This window comes from Macaca thibetana, chromosome 7 (genome assembly GCF_024542745.1).
Source record: "Macaca thibetana thibetana isolate TM-01 chromosome 7, ASM2454274v1, whole genome shotgun sequence".
Taxonomy (NCBI): domain Eukaryota; kingdom Metazoa; phylum Chordata; class Mammalia; order Primates; family Cercopithecidae; genus Macaca; species Macaca thibetana.
Genome location: NC_065584.1, coordinates 154,963,203 through 154,978,870, shown reverse-complemented (window position 1 = coordinate 154,978,870; position 15,668 = coordinate 154,963,203). Strand labels below are relative to the sequence as shown.

At 44.3% G+C, this 15,668-nt stretch overlaps 1 protein-coding gene across 3 annotated transcripts in view; it reads right to left on the bottom strand.

Annotated features, from left to right (window-relative positions):
• The window catches only part of LOC126958166 (40S ribosomal protein SA-like), a 900,761-nt gene that overhangs the window by 95,533 nt on the left and 789,560 nt on the right, over window positions 1–15,668 (bottom strand). The window lies entirely within an intron of this gene.

The following is a 15,668-nucleotide window of genomic DNA, read 5'->3' as shown; positions in this document are numbered from 1 at the left end:
AATCCTGCCTTATCTAAACTCAAGGTTTCTTTATGCTGAATTCAACTCTTCAGGCAAGGCCTAACTCTCTCAACCAATTGCCAATCAAGAAATCTTTGAAACCGCCTATGACCTGGAAGCCTACACTCAGTCTGCTTCGAGATATCCCACCTTTCTGGGCCAATCAATGTATACCTTACATGTATTGGTTTATGTCTTTGCCTGTAACTTCTTCCATCTCCCTAAAATGTATAGAACCAAGACATGTTCTCAGGACCTCCTGAAAATATATCATGAGCCATGGTCCTTAACCTTGGCAAAAGAAACCTCTCAATTGATTAAGACCTGTCTCAGATACTTTTTGGTTTACAATTCTGCACTTATCTAACTAAAGCCTAATAAGGATAGATTAGACAAGACCATAAATAACAACAATTACAAAACCTGTAGGTGATAGGCTGTGAGTTAGGGAAATAAAGAGATAATGAAAATGTATCTCACACTTAGGATGTGCAAGGCAATTTCCGAGTCAACCTATATATGCTACGTCATTTCATGTTAGTGACAGAGTCGCATTTTACAGATAAAGAAGTTAAGACTCAGAGGAGCCAGTGGCTTGCTCCTGGTCACACAGCTGGTGTATGTTGAAGCCTGACTCCAAAGGAGGTGTGAGAGCATGCTGCCATGGCAAGGTGAGGAAGGGATGAGTTCAGTTATAGGAATCTGGAGAAACTTCAGGAGGACTCAGGGCTCACTACACAAACACGCCATCACCAAGGGGCCTCCGTAGGAGGGCCCTGTGAGAGGACATAGGCTCAGGGGAGAAGCATGTTCCCAGTAAGGCTTATGGTGGAAGGAGAGTTCAGAAGAGTAGGGAGGGGAGTTGCTGATTCTGAAGCAGGAAGTCTGGAAGACCAGGGAAGGGTTGGCAGGGAAGTAGTAGGAGGTGGGCTTTTAGAGGGCATAGAAGTTCAGAGCAGGCAGGGGAGGGATAGCAGAAGGGGGCATGTGCCCCTTAGTACTGACCAATTCACACAGGGATGAGAAGCATGACAACCTGGCCACTATGAGAAGGGGGGGCTCTGGCTCAGCATATTTGACTAAAGTGAAGATGGCAGACTGCAGTCTGCAGACACAGGCCCTGGGTGACAGTCAGTGCACAAACCACTCAAGAGAAACTGGGCAGGTTGGATGAGCTGGGCAGCAGGGCAGGGACTCTGTTTTTGACACAGATATCTATCACCAGTTGGATGTAATATTCATAGTTTCTGAATACCTAGCATGGGGCAGGCATGGGCCCAGGTGGTTTCTCTCTGACCTGGAAGAAAGACAAATTTCTGTGAAGTTAAGGGAATGTAAATAATCTCTATTAGGATGGTGGTGGTGGTGGCAGCAGTGGTGCTGGAGGTGGTTGGAATAGTAGTGGTGGGGTGGGGATGATGGTGGTGATGGTAGTAATGGCAGATGGTGGTGGAGGTAATGGTGATGGTGGTGGTAGTGGTCATGATGAGAGTGGTGGGGTGGTGATGACGATGGTGATGATGATGGTGATGGTAGTGATCGTGATAGTAGAGGTGATAGTGGTAGTTATGCTTGAATGACTGACACCAAAATGGCTGCTACCTCTAGACTCTCCCGTGATTCACACTTTCACCTCCCCTGTTGTCATCTCCTCTTGTATCATGCAGGCCTGTCACTCTTCTACATGCCGACACTCAAGCCCTTGACCTCCTCTCTTTTCACTTTGCCTTCCTTTACCTTCATCTGTATTCCCTGGCTTGGGAGACAGCCCCTCTAGTCAGCGAGCCAGCCAGCCAGCCAGCCAACCATCAGAGCTGATGCCCAAGAGTCAAGCTACATCATCCAACTGTTCTTATCCCCAACAGCCAGTTAATTACCAAGTCCTGATGCTTTGACCTCTTAATCACGTCTTGAAACCCACAGTCTTCTGTCTCTCCTGTTCTTGCTTTACTTGGGACCACATTACTTTCCCCCTGACTATGGGAATACCATCTTGACAGAACTGTGAGCTTCGACTGGCCTTTCTCCAGGCCACCCTTCATCTCACTATCAGAGGCAACCTACCCACGGGCAGATCTGGTCGTGCCTTACTGACGTCAAACCCCATCTCTGGCTTGCAGGTACAAGGTGGTCCCTAGGCTGCCAAGCTCCAGTCCCATGAAGCTGCGGCTCTGCTCCTGCATGACAGATGCACATCTCTTTTCTTTTGCTCATACTAGTCTCTCTGTCTTGAAAACTTTTCTCCTCCTCTGATTGATGCACTCCTACCCAATTCTTATGAAGCTTTTCTGCTCCCCTACCCCAGCTTGCAGCAGTGATGTCTCTCTCTTCCGTGCACTCTATGCAATATATGGTCTTGCTTATTTCACTGTACTGTAGCCCTCTGTTTATTCATCTGCCTCCTTTGCTATGCCATGAACTTCCCCAGGTAAAGGGAAAAGGAAGGTCTTGCCCATCTCTGAATCTTGAAGACTTAGCACAGGTGCATACTTGGCACTTCCTGGATTCAAGACCAGTAATGTTAATCCAGATGACTATGTGGTACCTGAAATTATGCAGAGAGCTGTATCTCCACATCACCTCATTTGATTCTCATTAGCTTCATGGAAAGTTGCAGGGGGCATTTGCTTTGTTTTACTGATGGGAACACTGACATCCAGCAACAAAGGTGAAATGACTTGCTCAAGGTTGCCCAGGGAGGCTGTGGCTGAGTCAGTCTTCGTCTCAGATGTCTTGACTCTGTTGTTGGAAACGTGTTGATTTCATACCAGAAGCTCATTTTCTTTCTTTCTGAGATGCTCTGTGGCAGAAAAGTGACCCATGCACGTAGGGCTTGCCCACTCTCAGCGTCAAATACCTGTGATTGGGGAGGGAGCAGGGGCTTTGAATTCCTAGGTAAGGACAGATAATGAAGACAAGCATCTAGAAGGCACAAAGCCATAAGGATGGAGAGAACTAGAGAAGAGATAAGAGTCTTATCACAAAATTTTGGAACCTGGAAAGCAGGTAGACAAGTGGTAACCAACTTAACAGGAGAAATAAGGATTCTTAAGCTGGCATTGGGAAAAGCTGAGAACCAACTTGATTTATACAGCAGAACCCTCAGAAGCCTCAGGGACTGGCAGTGGCAGGTACTTCTGGAACCTGCCTCCACTGCATACTGCTAGGAAACCACCCGGTCCTTACCATGGCCAAAGCCTGGAGATAAAGTGAAGTCTCTGCTCGGAATGAGGGGCATGAGTCTCAGCTGAAAACAGGAGGAGTAACAGAATGTTTCCATAGTTAATGCTGAGGTCCCCTAGCCATCTTCTCCCATGATCTCCCAGTAAGCTGCATCTGGTTTTATACCCTCTAGGAAGCACACTAGAAACCTCTTCTCTGGGGAGAATGAGCCCAGGAAGGAAGAACTACAAGGGTTCAAAATTACACTCCTGCACATTTTTGCCAGGAAAACTCCTGAAGGATGTAGACACCAAACAAAATGAGGGGAATGAACAAAGAAAATAAATGATATAAAACAGAAAGATCCCAAAGGAGTTCCCAAAATGAAGACTGTGGAAAAGCCCAGGATGAGAGCCATGACCCAGGCAGAGATGGTGGCTAGTCCCGGTTAGAGAAGAGCAGAAAGCTCCGTGACACATTTGTTCATGGAAATGAAACTGATAGAATACTGTGTATTAATGTCTCTAACTCTGGTTAGACAGCTGGTGGCCGTTTTGAATGATGAATTAACAAGTTAATAGAAAACTATGCAAACACCAGGAAAAACAAAAATAGTTATCAACTCTGAAGAAAATAAAAGGTATGCGGGAAAGGGAAAGGAATCCTAATTTACTATGTCAATTAGCTCTGAGGAATAGTAATTACTTAGTCATAATAATGTCACCACTGACTGATTTTTTTTCTTTTTTTCTTTTTGATAACTTTTTTACTTATAAACAAATAGAGACAGGGTCTCGTTATGTTGTCCAGGCTGGTCTCGAACTCCTTGACTCAAGTGATCCACTCACTTTGGGTGTAATCCCAAAGTGTTGGGATTACAGGCATGAGCTACCATGCCTGGTCACCAGTGACTACAGATTAAGAAAATTATTAGATGACTGTATTGGAAGGATGGAGATTAGGATATGTGCATGTGTGTATTGAGTGAGTGAGAGAGAAAGAGAGAGAAAGCGCTAAAACTCATTCTTCCATAATAGAAAGTCAATAAACAATGCTTCAAATAGAAATATCCATAAATAGCAATACAGACATATAAGGACATGGAGGTAAGCATTAAATGAATTCATTAAAAAACTTACAAGTGATCCTCTATGAGGGAGTCTGATAAATGTTGTTTTCCTTTACATAAACTTTGTAGAACTGGTTGACTTGTTAAACTACATATTTGTGTCACTTTAGCTTTTATTTTTTAAAGGTAAAATAAAGACTTAACAAACCAATGACAACAAGAGCATAGGCATTGGAATCAGACACCACCACCTCTTACTGTGTGGGCACAAACAAGTTGAGTAATGTCTCTGAGTCTCAGTTTCCTCATCTGTAAAATGAGGATAAAAGCATTTACTGCACATGATGTTTGTGAAGATAAAATGTGATAAGTATCTAAAATGCTAAGAACTAGTGTGCTCTCAATAAATGTTTGCTGACTGTCAGTCAAATTGTTTGCTTTCTCTTTTTTGCCCAACAAATGTCCTCTCTCCACTTACACCTGTGAGAGGAAGTTTTTGTTTATTTATTTTTTGTTTATCTTGCTGCTGTCATTAGTGATTCTTGTACCCCATCCCACCCAGATTAAGGCAGGAAGTGCAAATTCACATGTTCTCAATGAGGACTGGGGAGAAGGGTAACTCAATCTTTCCTCTCCAAATCTCATCAACACAACAAGGTCACTTTTTGTTTTAGCCTCTAATCCTGTGCATCCCCCTCCCCACTCCCCCATGGCCACTTTCACTTCGGGCCTTTCAGTTCTCCCTTGGCCAACTCCTTTCCCTTCACTGAACCAAGCAGGGTCGTTCCTCCCTCTTTCCCTCCCTTCTTCCTTCCTTCCTTCCTTCCTTCCTTCCTTCCTTCCTTCCTTCCTTCCTTCCTTCCTTCCTTCCTTCCTTCCTTCCTTCCTTCCTTCCTTCCTTCCTTCCTTCCTTCCTTCGTTCCCTCTCTCCCTCCCTCCCTCCCTCCTCCTTCCTTCCTTCCTTCCGTCCTTCCTTCCTTCCTTCCTTCCTTCCTTCCTTGAAAATAAAATAAATCTTGGGGCCCCAAAATCACTAAGCTGGGAAAAGTCCAGCTGGGAACTGCTTAGGGCAAACCTGCCTCCCATTCTATTCAAAGTCATCCCTATGCGTGCATATCTGATTGCCTCCTTTGGAAAGGCTAATTAGAAACTCAATGCAACAATTTATCTCTTATCTACCTATGACCTGGAGCCCCCTCCCCACTTGAGTTGCCCTACCTTCCCAGACCAAACCAATGTTTCATCTTACATATATTGATTGATGTCTCATGTCTCCCTAAAATGTATAAAACCAAGCTGTGCTTGGACCACCTTGGGCGCCTGTCGTGAGGACCTCCTGAGGCTGTGTTATGGGTGTGTGTCCTTAACTTTGGCAAAATAAACTTCCTAAATTGACTGAGACCTGTCTCAGATATTAAGGGTTCACACTTCCTTCCTGCCTTCCTTCCTTCCTTCTTCTCTCCTTTGTTTCCTGCCCTTGTAGATCATTGCATTGGCAGCCCACAAGCCTAGATGAGGAGGCTTGAGCCTTCAAGTACAATGTGGCTGAGGGGCTCGTGGGAGAGGGACTGTGTTTTCCAGCCAGGACTTTAGGTGTGCTCTGAAGCAGCTGGAACATCAGCAAAATCACATCTCCTGCCCTTATCCCTCTCCCAAACTCCAGCCACATGTGGACAGCTGCTCCCTAACATCCCTGCCTCAGTTTCTCCTGGGGCCTAAGTGGACTTTGACCTTGTCACTTACTTCTCCAACTACTCCTTTCCCTGTGTCTTCCCATTGTGCTCTCAGCAGCTGGAAGAGTGAGGAGCTGCTCTGTGAAAGATGAGATATGAGAGAGAAGTGTCTGGTCTCCGGAGGGGGTGAGCTCGATTTTACTCATGTTGAGTTTGAGATGTAGGTCCATATTCAGTAGACATTTGGATCCAATGGTCTGCAGTTCAGGAATGAAGCCTGTGGTGGCTTGGATAGAGACCTGAGAGTGTTCCAACCTAAGAAACTAGCAGAAGGTACGGATGGGAGTCAGGTAATACCCCAGGACGAGGACATGAGCATGCTGAGTGAGAAGAACAGGAAACAGAAGAATAAATCCTGGAGAGCCTGTCATGTTGAGGTGGGTGCAGGAAGAGGAGCCTGCCAAAGCACTCACAAGAGGCCCCCCATAGGGACAGCAGGAAAAGACCTTCTAAGGCACCCCCTTGAGAGCCAAGCCAGGAGAATGTCTCAAGAAGGAGGAAGTGTCACCTTCTCAAATGCTGCAGAGAGATCAGTGAGATAATGACTCATGTCAGTGTCACAAAGGCCACGGGTGACCTTGACCAGAGAAGTTCTGGAGTTGTGGTTGGGGCCGGGAGGAGACCATACTGAGTTAAAGAGTGAGTTGGGAAGGAAGTGAAGACCGTGAAAATAAACAACTCTTCCAAGAAATGTGGCTGAGAAAGAAGGCGAGTGGTAGGCTGGTGGCCAAAGGACATTTAGACCTTGCTGGGAAGGAAGCAAAAGAAATGTGTTTTAATTGATGAAGAACATCCCTGGTCCCAGCGAGGTGGAAGGGTATGGTGGAGAGTACAGGGAAATAGGTTTGACTAGATAGGAGGAGGTTCATTCCCTCCCAAGAGTAGGAGGAACCATTGAAGGGATGGGCCTGAGAGAGACCCTTGAAAAGAAGCATAGCTTTGATGGGTGTTCCCTCCTACAAACCAATCTTCTTTTTTTTTTTTGAGATGGAGTCTCACTCTGTTGTCCAGACTGGAGTGCAGGGGCGTGATCTCCTCTCACTGCAACCTCCACCTCCTGGGTTCAAGCGATTCTCCTGCCTCATCCTCCTGAGTGACTGGGACTACAGACATGCACCACTGTGCCTGGCCAGTTTTTGTATTTTTTTTTAAATAGAGGTGGAATTTCACCATGTTGGCCAGGCTGGTCTCAAACTCTTGGCCTCGGTCTCCCAAAGGGCTGGGATTACAGGTGTGAGCCACTGTGCCCAGTCCAAGCCAATCTTTAAATGTGCTGTTTTTCCATCCTGATTTTCCAAGGTGTTTGTCAAGCACCTAATGTCATCCCCAGCACTGTTCTAGATGCTGTATGTACATTATTTCTAATCTTCCTGTAGTCTCTGGGAAGTAGGTATTACTGAGTTCATTTTGCCCACGAGAAACTGAGCCTGAGAAAGGTTAAATATTTAGTCCATGTAACCATTTATACATTTGTACAACCAGTGAGGGCCTTCCAAGATTCCAACCCAACTTGGAGGAATCCCCCCAAAGCATCTGCCCCACAGGGTCCTCTGGCCTCCAAATCTTTGCTGCCATGAACTTTGAATGGCACATTTGCATGGGCTCTTGCTTCTGTTTGGAATGCCCTCATTCCCTTGTGTGTCTCACACGTGCAGACTCGTCCTTCAGACTTTGGCCAATTTTCTTCACTCCTGTGTTCTCACACAGCCCATCTCTGCCTCTTTTTTGCTATTGACTGCATGGTGTTGAAACCATCTGTTTCTTTTTCTGTTCCACACTCTGACCCCAGAGTGGGAGTCTCCACGGGCCAGGGCCCTGCCCTATCTGTCTTATCTATTTCCAGCTCCTAGACAAGTTCTCAGCATCCAGTGGGGTCTAGGAAACTATTTGTCAGATGAATAAATGAAAACTTTCTTTTAAGGGCCAACAGCAAAAATGTGAGCATTAGAATAAATGAGGGAAAAGTATTTGCAAACCACCTATCTGACCCTCAAAACTCAACAGTAAGAAGGCAATCAATCCAATTAGAAAGCGGGCAAAAGGCATGAAGAGACATTTTACCAAAGAGGGTATATAGTTGGTAAATAAACACATGAAGAGATGTTCTGCACCATTAGCCGTTAAGGAAATGCAAGCTGAGCATGGTGGCTCACGCCTATAATCCCAGTGGTTTGGGAGCCCAAGGCAGGAGAATTGCTTCAGGCAGGAAGTTCAAGATCTGCCTGTGCAACATAGTGAGACCCCATCTCTATGGGCATGGTGGTGTGTACCTGTAGTCCTAGCTACTTGGGAGGCTGAGATGGGAGGATTGACTGAGCCCAGGAGTTCAAGGCTGCAGTGAACTATAATCATGCCACCGCACTCCAGCCTGGACAACAGAGCAAAACCCTGTCTCTAAAAAGAAAAACATAAATTTAAAAAAGGAAATGCGAATTAAAACCACCATGAAATATCACTACACACCTATCAGAATGGCTAAAATAAAAAATAGTGAAAATATAAATATTGGCTAGGATGCAGAGAAACTGGATTACTCTATGCTGCTGATGGGAATGTAAAATGGTGCAGCTACTTTGGAAAGCAGTTTGGTGGTTTCTTAAAAGTCTAAACATACACTTACCATATGACCCAGCAATCATACTCCTGGGCACTTAGCCCAGAAAAATGCAAATATGTCCACACAAAAACCTGTACATGACCGTTCAAATAGCAGCTTTATTTGTAATAGTCCCAAACTGGAAACATTCAAAATGTCTTACAACAGGAGACTGGTTAAGCAAACTTTGTATATCTATACCACGGAATACCACTCAGCTTTATTGCAGAGTATTTTTATTAATGAATGAAATACTAAGACACACAAGAATTCAGATGACTCTCACGGACTGAACAAAAAAAAAATCCAATCTCAAAAGGTCACATACTTTACAATTCCATTTATAAAACATTATCGGAATGACAAAAATATAGAGATGCTGAACAAATTAGTGGTTGCCAGGGATTTGGGATGGTGGGAATAGCATGAGGGAGATCTTTGCGGTAACAGAATAGTTCTGTGTCTTTATGGCAGTGGTTACTTGAATTTACACAGGTGATAAATATGACAGAACTATGCATGTACGTTGTCCCAATGTTATTTTCCTGGTTTTGATATTGCACTATAGTTATGTAAGATACAACCATTGGATGAAACTGGGTGAAGGGCACACAGGACTTCTCTGCACTAATGTTGCAACTCCTTGACAATCTATAATTATTTCAAAAGAAAACATTAAAATTAATTAATAACAACAGTATCGGATTATTACCCACAGTCGAAAGAAGAATCCTTGAGTCTATACTGATATAAATAAATGCATACATAAATAAATAGAAGGAAGGATAGGATCTTAACTATGGAAGGATTCCAACTAATAAATATAGAAGGAATGTTGTAATTGGAAGAATCACCACCTGACAACCACCGTAACAATAACTGTTTCAGGCAAGTATCAATGGATGCTAAAATTGGTGGCCAAACGTATGATGAGAAACAGAATATTTATATAATCTCAAAGTATATTCTCACAAGGCACTCATTATTGACAAAAGGAAAGAGAGCAATTGCAGTGGAGAAACCTAGCAATACCCTTAACTGAGTGATCCAAGTTAACATCCCTAGCAAGGGGACAGAGCAACATGGTGCCCTTCCTGATACGATGCACTGAGAAGGACACAGCATCATTTCTGTGGTAGCCTGCCAAATTTGCATGACCTGCAATTCTGAATATCATTTAGAGGAAACATCATCACATGGATCCATATTGAGAGACTTTTTACAAAATGTGCTCTTCAAACATGTTAATGCCATGAAAAACAAAGAAAGACGGAGAAACTGTTGACAATTAAAGAGGACTAAAGAGACACAGAAACCAAAAGCAAGTGTGATCCTAAGTTGGATCCTGGATTAGAAAAAGGTTATCAGTGGGACGTTTGGTAAAATCTGAGTAAAGTCGGTAGTTACTATTGCAGCAATGTTAATTTCTTGACTTTGACAATTGTGCTGTGATTATGTAAGAGAATGTCCTTTTTCAAATAAAAACATGTTGAAGTATTTAGAGGCAAAAGACTTCTACAACTTATTTTTAAATGCTTCAGGAAAATAATACACACATATATACATGCATATATGTATATATACATATTTGCATAGGTAGACATATACACACATATACATATATATGTAGAAAGAATTAGAAAGGCAATTATTAAGAAAGTGTGGTAAAATGCTAACATTTGAGGATTTCTTTGTATATTTTTGCAATATAGTTAAATCTAAAAGTATTTCTTATAAAGTTTAAAATATTAAAAATTAATAGGAAAAAAAGTTAATAGGCTGTACTTGTCTAATGGATAATTAAAAATGGCTTTGTATTGGCTTTCTCATTAGAGCTGCCCTCCTGCAGGATCACAGTGAGGCCTGGACATGGCCATCAAGGTTAAGGGTTAGAGGAAAAAGGTGCAGTGGTGCCCCCGCCTGCCTCCTCAGTGCAGCTGTGGACTTACAGGGCCAGCTTTGGTACAGTGGGGATGGGAGGAGGGGCCTAATCTCTCCTAATTTTTCTCTCAATACACTTCCTTCCTGGAGGAACCAAAGAGCCTAGTCAGACAGGGCCTGTGTGGAAAGGCAGGGCTGACCTCTCTCTCACAAGTCATGATGCACATGCAGTCAACTGGGTGCCAAAGGGGGGCCTTGGCCACAGTGGGAACAGGTGTGTGGGGTCAACTTGGTCAGATCCAGTCCTCAGAGAGAGGCAATGGAGGCCTGCAATGGAGTGGAGGTGAGAAGCCAGCAGTCTGATTTCCACTCTGCTTTGCACTAGCTGGGTGTCCATGAACAGAAAGAAGCCTTAACAGCTCTAGATCTCAGCTTCCTCAGTCATCAAGTGGGACCAATACTTTGTGCTTTGCCTTCTCTTAGAGGTGGCTCAGTAGGGCCTGAGGAATGGGGGGTTCTCTGGAAACATCATATAGTAAAGTCATACTCTGGACCTTTAAATGAGCAGGGAAAACAGAAGCTCAACAGGGGTAAAAGGTCACTTTGGTTGTCCTCTTACTCATTCACCAATCCACCCATCCACTTACCTACCTATCCATCTCATATTCACCCCTCCACTCATCTACCCATTCATCTCATATTCACCCTCCACTCATCTGCCCGTTCATCTCATATTCACTCCTCCACTCATCTATTCATTCATCTCATATTCACCCTCCACTCATCTACCCATTCATCTTATATCCATCCATCCATTCATCCACTCATCTACCCATCCACTTCATGTCTACCCATTCACTCATTTATCCATCCATCTCATATCCACCCATCCACTCATCTACCCATCCATCTCATATTCACTCATCCACTCATCTACCCATCCACTTCATATCCACCCATTCACTCGTTTGTCCATCTCATAGCCACCCATTAATTCATCTGCCTATCCATCTCATGTTTACCCCCCACTCCTCTACCCATTCATCTTATATCCATCCATTCATTCATTCACTCATCTACCCATCCACTTCATATCCATCCATCCACTCATCTACCCATCCATCTCATATTCACTCATCCACTCATCTACCCATCCGTCTCATAGTCACACATCCACTCATCTATCCACCCATCTCATATTCATTCATTCTCTCATCTACCAAACCATCTCATATCTATCCATCCACTCATCTACCCATTCATCTCATATCCACCCATCTACTCATTTACACATTCATCTTTATTTCCATACATCCATCTATCCATCCATCTATCCATCCATCCATCCATCCATCCATCCATCCATCCATCCATCCTTTCATCCAACATCTATCCACCTATCTATCTATTCAGCATCATTCTGTTATCCTTGCATCCAGCCATCCAACAATCATCCATCAATTCATTTATTCAACATCCATCTATCCCTCTGCCCATCCTTTTTCTTATTCACAAAACAGTATGTTGAGCACTAGTTGGTACCAGAAACACCTGGCTAGATTCTGGCATTCAGTGATAAATAGAACCAAATGAGACTAGTAGCTCACAGTCTAAAAGAACAGAAAGTGTAAACTAAAACAATACACCAGAAACTGCTATGAAGAATAGACAAGGTGCTATTGGAATTAGAGGTGGGAGTTGGCATGGGGGCAGCATGACTAAATGTAGTGACCTGAAAAGGAAAGCTGGAGGGTTAGTGAAAGAATAGCCTGCAGACCAAGGGAGCCATGGCTGCATGTTTAAAGCCACAGCATGGCCTGGGGAATAGGGTAGGTCCCACTGGAGAGGACACAGTGAGGGGGTAGTGGGGCTGGTGAGGCAGCCAGGTGAAAAGTAGGTGAGGCCTGAGGTTACCACAGGCAAGGCTTGTCTGACTGGCCTCAGCAATGCCCTCCCAGGTTGGCCCTCTGTCCTTGGAGGGCCAGGACAGAGGGCCCACAGCTTGGCTGCAACTCCCCCATGCCCTGGCAAGCCAGAGTAAAACTGCTCAGTCCTCACGTGTCTGGAGTGATTGGAGGCCCAGCCTGCTCAGCTCTGAATTGGAAAGCAGGGTTGGCCAGGAGGCTGCCTAGGCCACCAGGTCAGGGCCAGGGTGGGGCTGCCCAGGGAAGGCAGGACTCAGGGATTTGTGTGGCCTGCTTGGAATTCTTGGTGGTTCCCTGTCTTAGGAAGCTGCCCCTGCTCATTTGCTGACTGTGGCAGGGCGGGGTCCACGCCCCAGGAAATTGGGTGTGTGCTCAGTTACCCAGTGGTTTCCTAGCTGTGTGAGGGAGAGCAGGTCATTTCGCTTCCCTGAGCTTTGCTTTCCTCATCTGTGAAAATGACAAGAGTGAGGCGAAACGGCTCTGGGCTCTTCCCAGCTCTGGTAGTTCCTAGGAGACTGACACTTGTGTGCAAGTGTGTTTTGTGCTCAAGTCTTTCCTTGCACAGAGGCTCAGGTGTCAGGCATCCCCCCACAGGGTGAAAATGATGCCCTTCTTCTGGCAGGCTTCTCTCCTGTGCCCCCAGATCTTCTTGGGAATGGTGAAGCCATGAACCAAGAGCAGTCAATTCTGTCTATTGCCCCCTTAGCTCTGCACAGCTCTGCCGTGAGAGGCTGAGCAGATGAAAGGAAGGCTAGCAGCTGGGAGCAGGCCCCAGAGGGACTGGGGTTTACTGGGACAGAGACTTGAGGGGGGAATCTAAGGAAGAGCCAGAGGTCTCAGAGCTGGAGGAGAGGGCTCCCAGGGAGGGGAGGGGGGCATTTAAGGTGACATCCATTGGAACTGCCTGAGATAAACTCTGCAGATTGTATGGTTGTGCCAGAGGCCTGCCTGGGGCCTAGGGATGCTGGTTTGGGGATTTGAGTTTGATCTCCTGAAATTTATTTTAAACCTAGCTACTGGCTGAGGCAGCAAATGAAAGCAACATAAATCCTCAGTCAGCAGCTAATGAAACATCCACCACAGCCACCCGCCGCCAGCGAGGCCTCCTGTCTGACACCTGTAACCACTTCATCTTCCGGCCATGAGTCTCTCACCACTGAGCCAGACAGTCCTGCCCTGCAAGGAGCCCTGAGGGGTGTCACCCAGTCATGGCTGGTTTCCATCTGAATGTTCTCTGCTGGGTCCCAGAGCCATGGGCTCCTTTCCATCTCTTCTCTCTCAGCTTCCTCTGGGCAAGGCCTCAGGCAGCCATCTCCACAGCCAGTCAGTGACGTGCTGGGGCTCCAACCAGACCTTCCTATTCAGGGTCCCTGGCCCTTCCTTGTGCTGTGGCTGCCTGGGAAGCAAACTTTAGTTCTAGCGAGAACAGAGGTTTGTAGCTTAATGAGCACTTGCTTGGGCCAGGTGCTATCTGAGTGGTTTCTAAGTACTGCTCTGTTCTATCTTTGCAAGAAGCCCATAAAGGGTCTGCTTTCACTATCCCTACCTGTGAGGCTAGTGTTATGTGTTGAGGTGGCCAGTCTAGAGTCTCCAGTTACTCAATCACACACTAATCTAGGTGTTTCTATGAAGGATTTTGTAGATGTGGTTAACACCTACAATTACTTGACTTTAAGTAAAAGAATGTATCGTCTATAATCTAGGTGGGCCTGATCCAATCAGTTGAAAGGCCTTAAGAGCAAAATTGAGATTTTCCTGAGGAGGAAGAAACTCCACCTGTGACCTATAGCATTAGCTTCTGCTCAAGAGTTTCCAGCCTGATGGCCTGCCCTACAGACCAGATTTGCTAGAACCCATGATTATGTAAGCCAATTCCTTGATATATATCACCTACTACTGGTTCTCTTTCTCAGATAGAACATTGACTAATATATCATCTAACAGCAACTGGGCCAGGGTCACACAATTAGTAAGCAGGGAGCCAGGGTTTAAATGGAGGCAGCCCAATCTCTGAGCATGGATTCTTAACCTCTCCACCATATTATTTTTTAATCAATATTAGCACATCGCATCCACAGTTTCATTTTATTGATGAGACTTAGAAAGTTACAATAACTGGCCCAAGGTCACACAGCTAATAAATGAATGCGCTGGAACGCCACAGGACCTGGGCACTCTCCACTATTCTCCGTGGTGTGCTGGTAAGTGTTATCAACTGGCTCTCCAGAAACAGATACGTGTATACATATATACACACATAAGTTAATACAAAGTTTATTGCCATCAAGGATTGTAGCACAATTTACAACTAATAATAAAATATACAGTATTTTTTATTATCAATTTTATCTAGTAAATTGATTCTCATAGAACGCTTTTGTTGATACTTCCTAAACTTTTGTATCTGTAGTTAAATTATTATTACAGTTACCAAATAAGTATCGTTCCTGTGTGAATGTTCTTTGCTATTTTCTTTTACATTAATAAGTTTGATGGAAATGGAACAACAGAGGCATGAATTTCATTCATTTGGCAGTGACACGAGTGACTTCTTTGCTGAATTAAACAATAGTTTTTGAATGCTGGAAGAATATGTCCTCAATTCTTTTTCATGCTATTTACAATGTAAAGGCTACCAGCACAACATACTTTTAAGTATAGTCTACATTAACATTTTCTCCATTATTTTCTTAACTCTAGACTATCAACAAAACAATAGCCAGGCCCTGATTTGTAGCATTTGTCAATTTCTGTGATGTAAATATTCCAACTATCACTGATTTCAAGCCACCAACATGAGTTACGGCAGGAGGAGTTGAACAGAGATGCTCAGTAGCACACCTTAATATGGTATTTCTGCCATACATGTACAATAGGTGTAAACAACCTCAACAGCATAGGTAATCGTAAGATGTGATAAATAGGAAGTGATGAATTTTTGGCATTTATTAGCTTTGTTTTTGTTATAATGTATTTAATTGTAAATTTGCCTAAGTTAATTTTTAAATAACTGTTTGACAACAAGCTCACAAAATTCCTGAAATTTTACCAGTCTGCTCATGAACCTGTATGAGCTTCTCCTGCACACTACCTTAAGAAGAGTTCAAGGGCTTTCTCCTTCTTGAGCTCCAACAGGCTGTTGGTTATTTTCCCTCTGGAAGGACCTCTTGTGCACCTGTCATATTGTCATTATTTCTTTCCGTGTTTGTCTCTGCATCAGAGTAGTTTGTTGAGGGCTGAGATTATAGACTATAACTCATTCATCTTGGTAATGGCCCAATAAACTTATAAAGTTTTTTGAT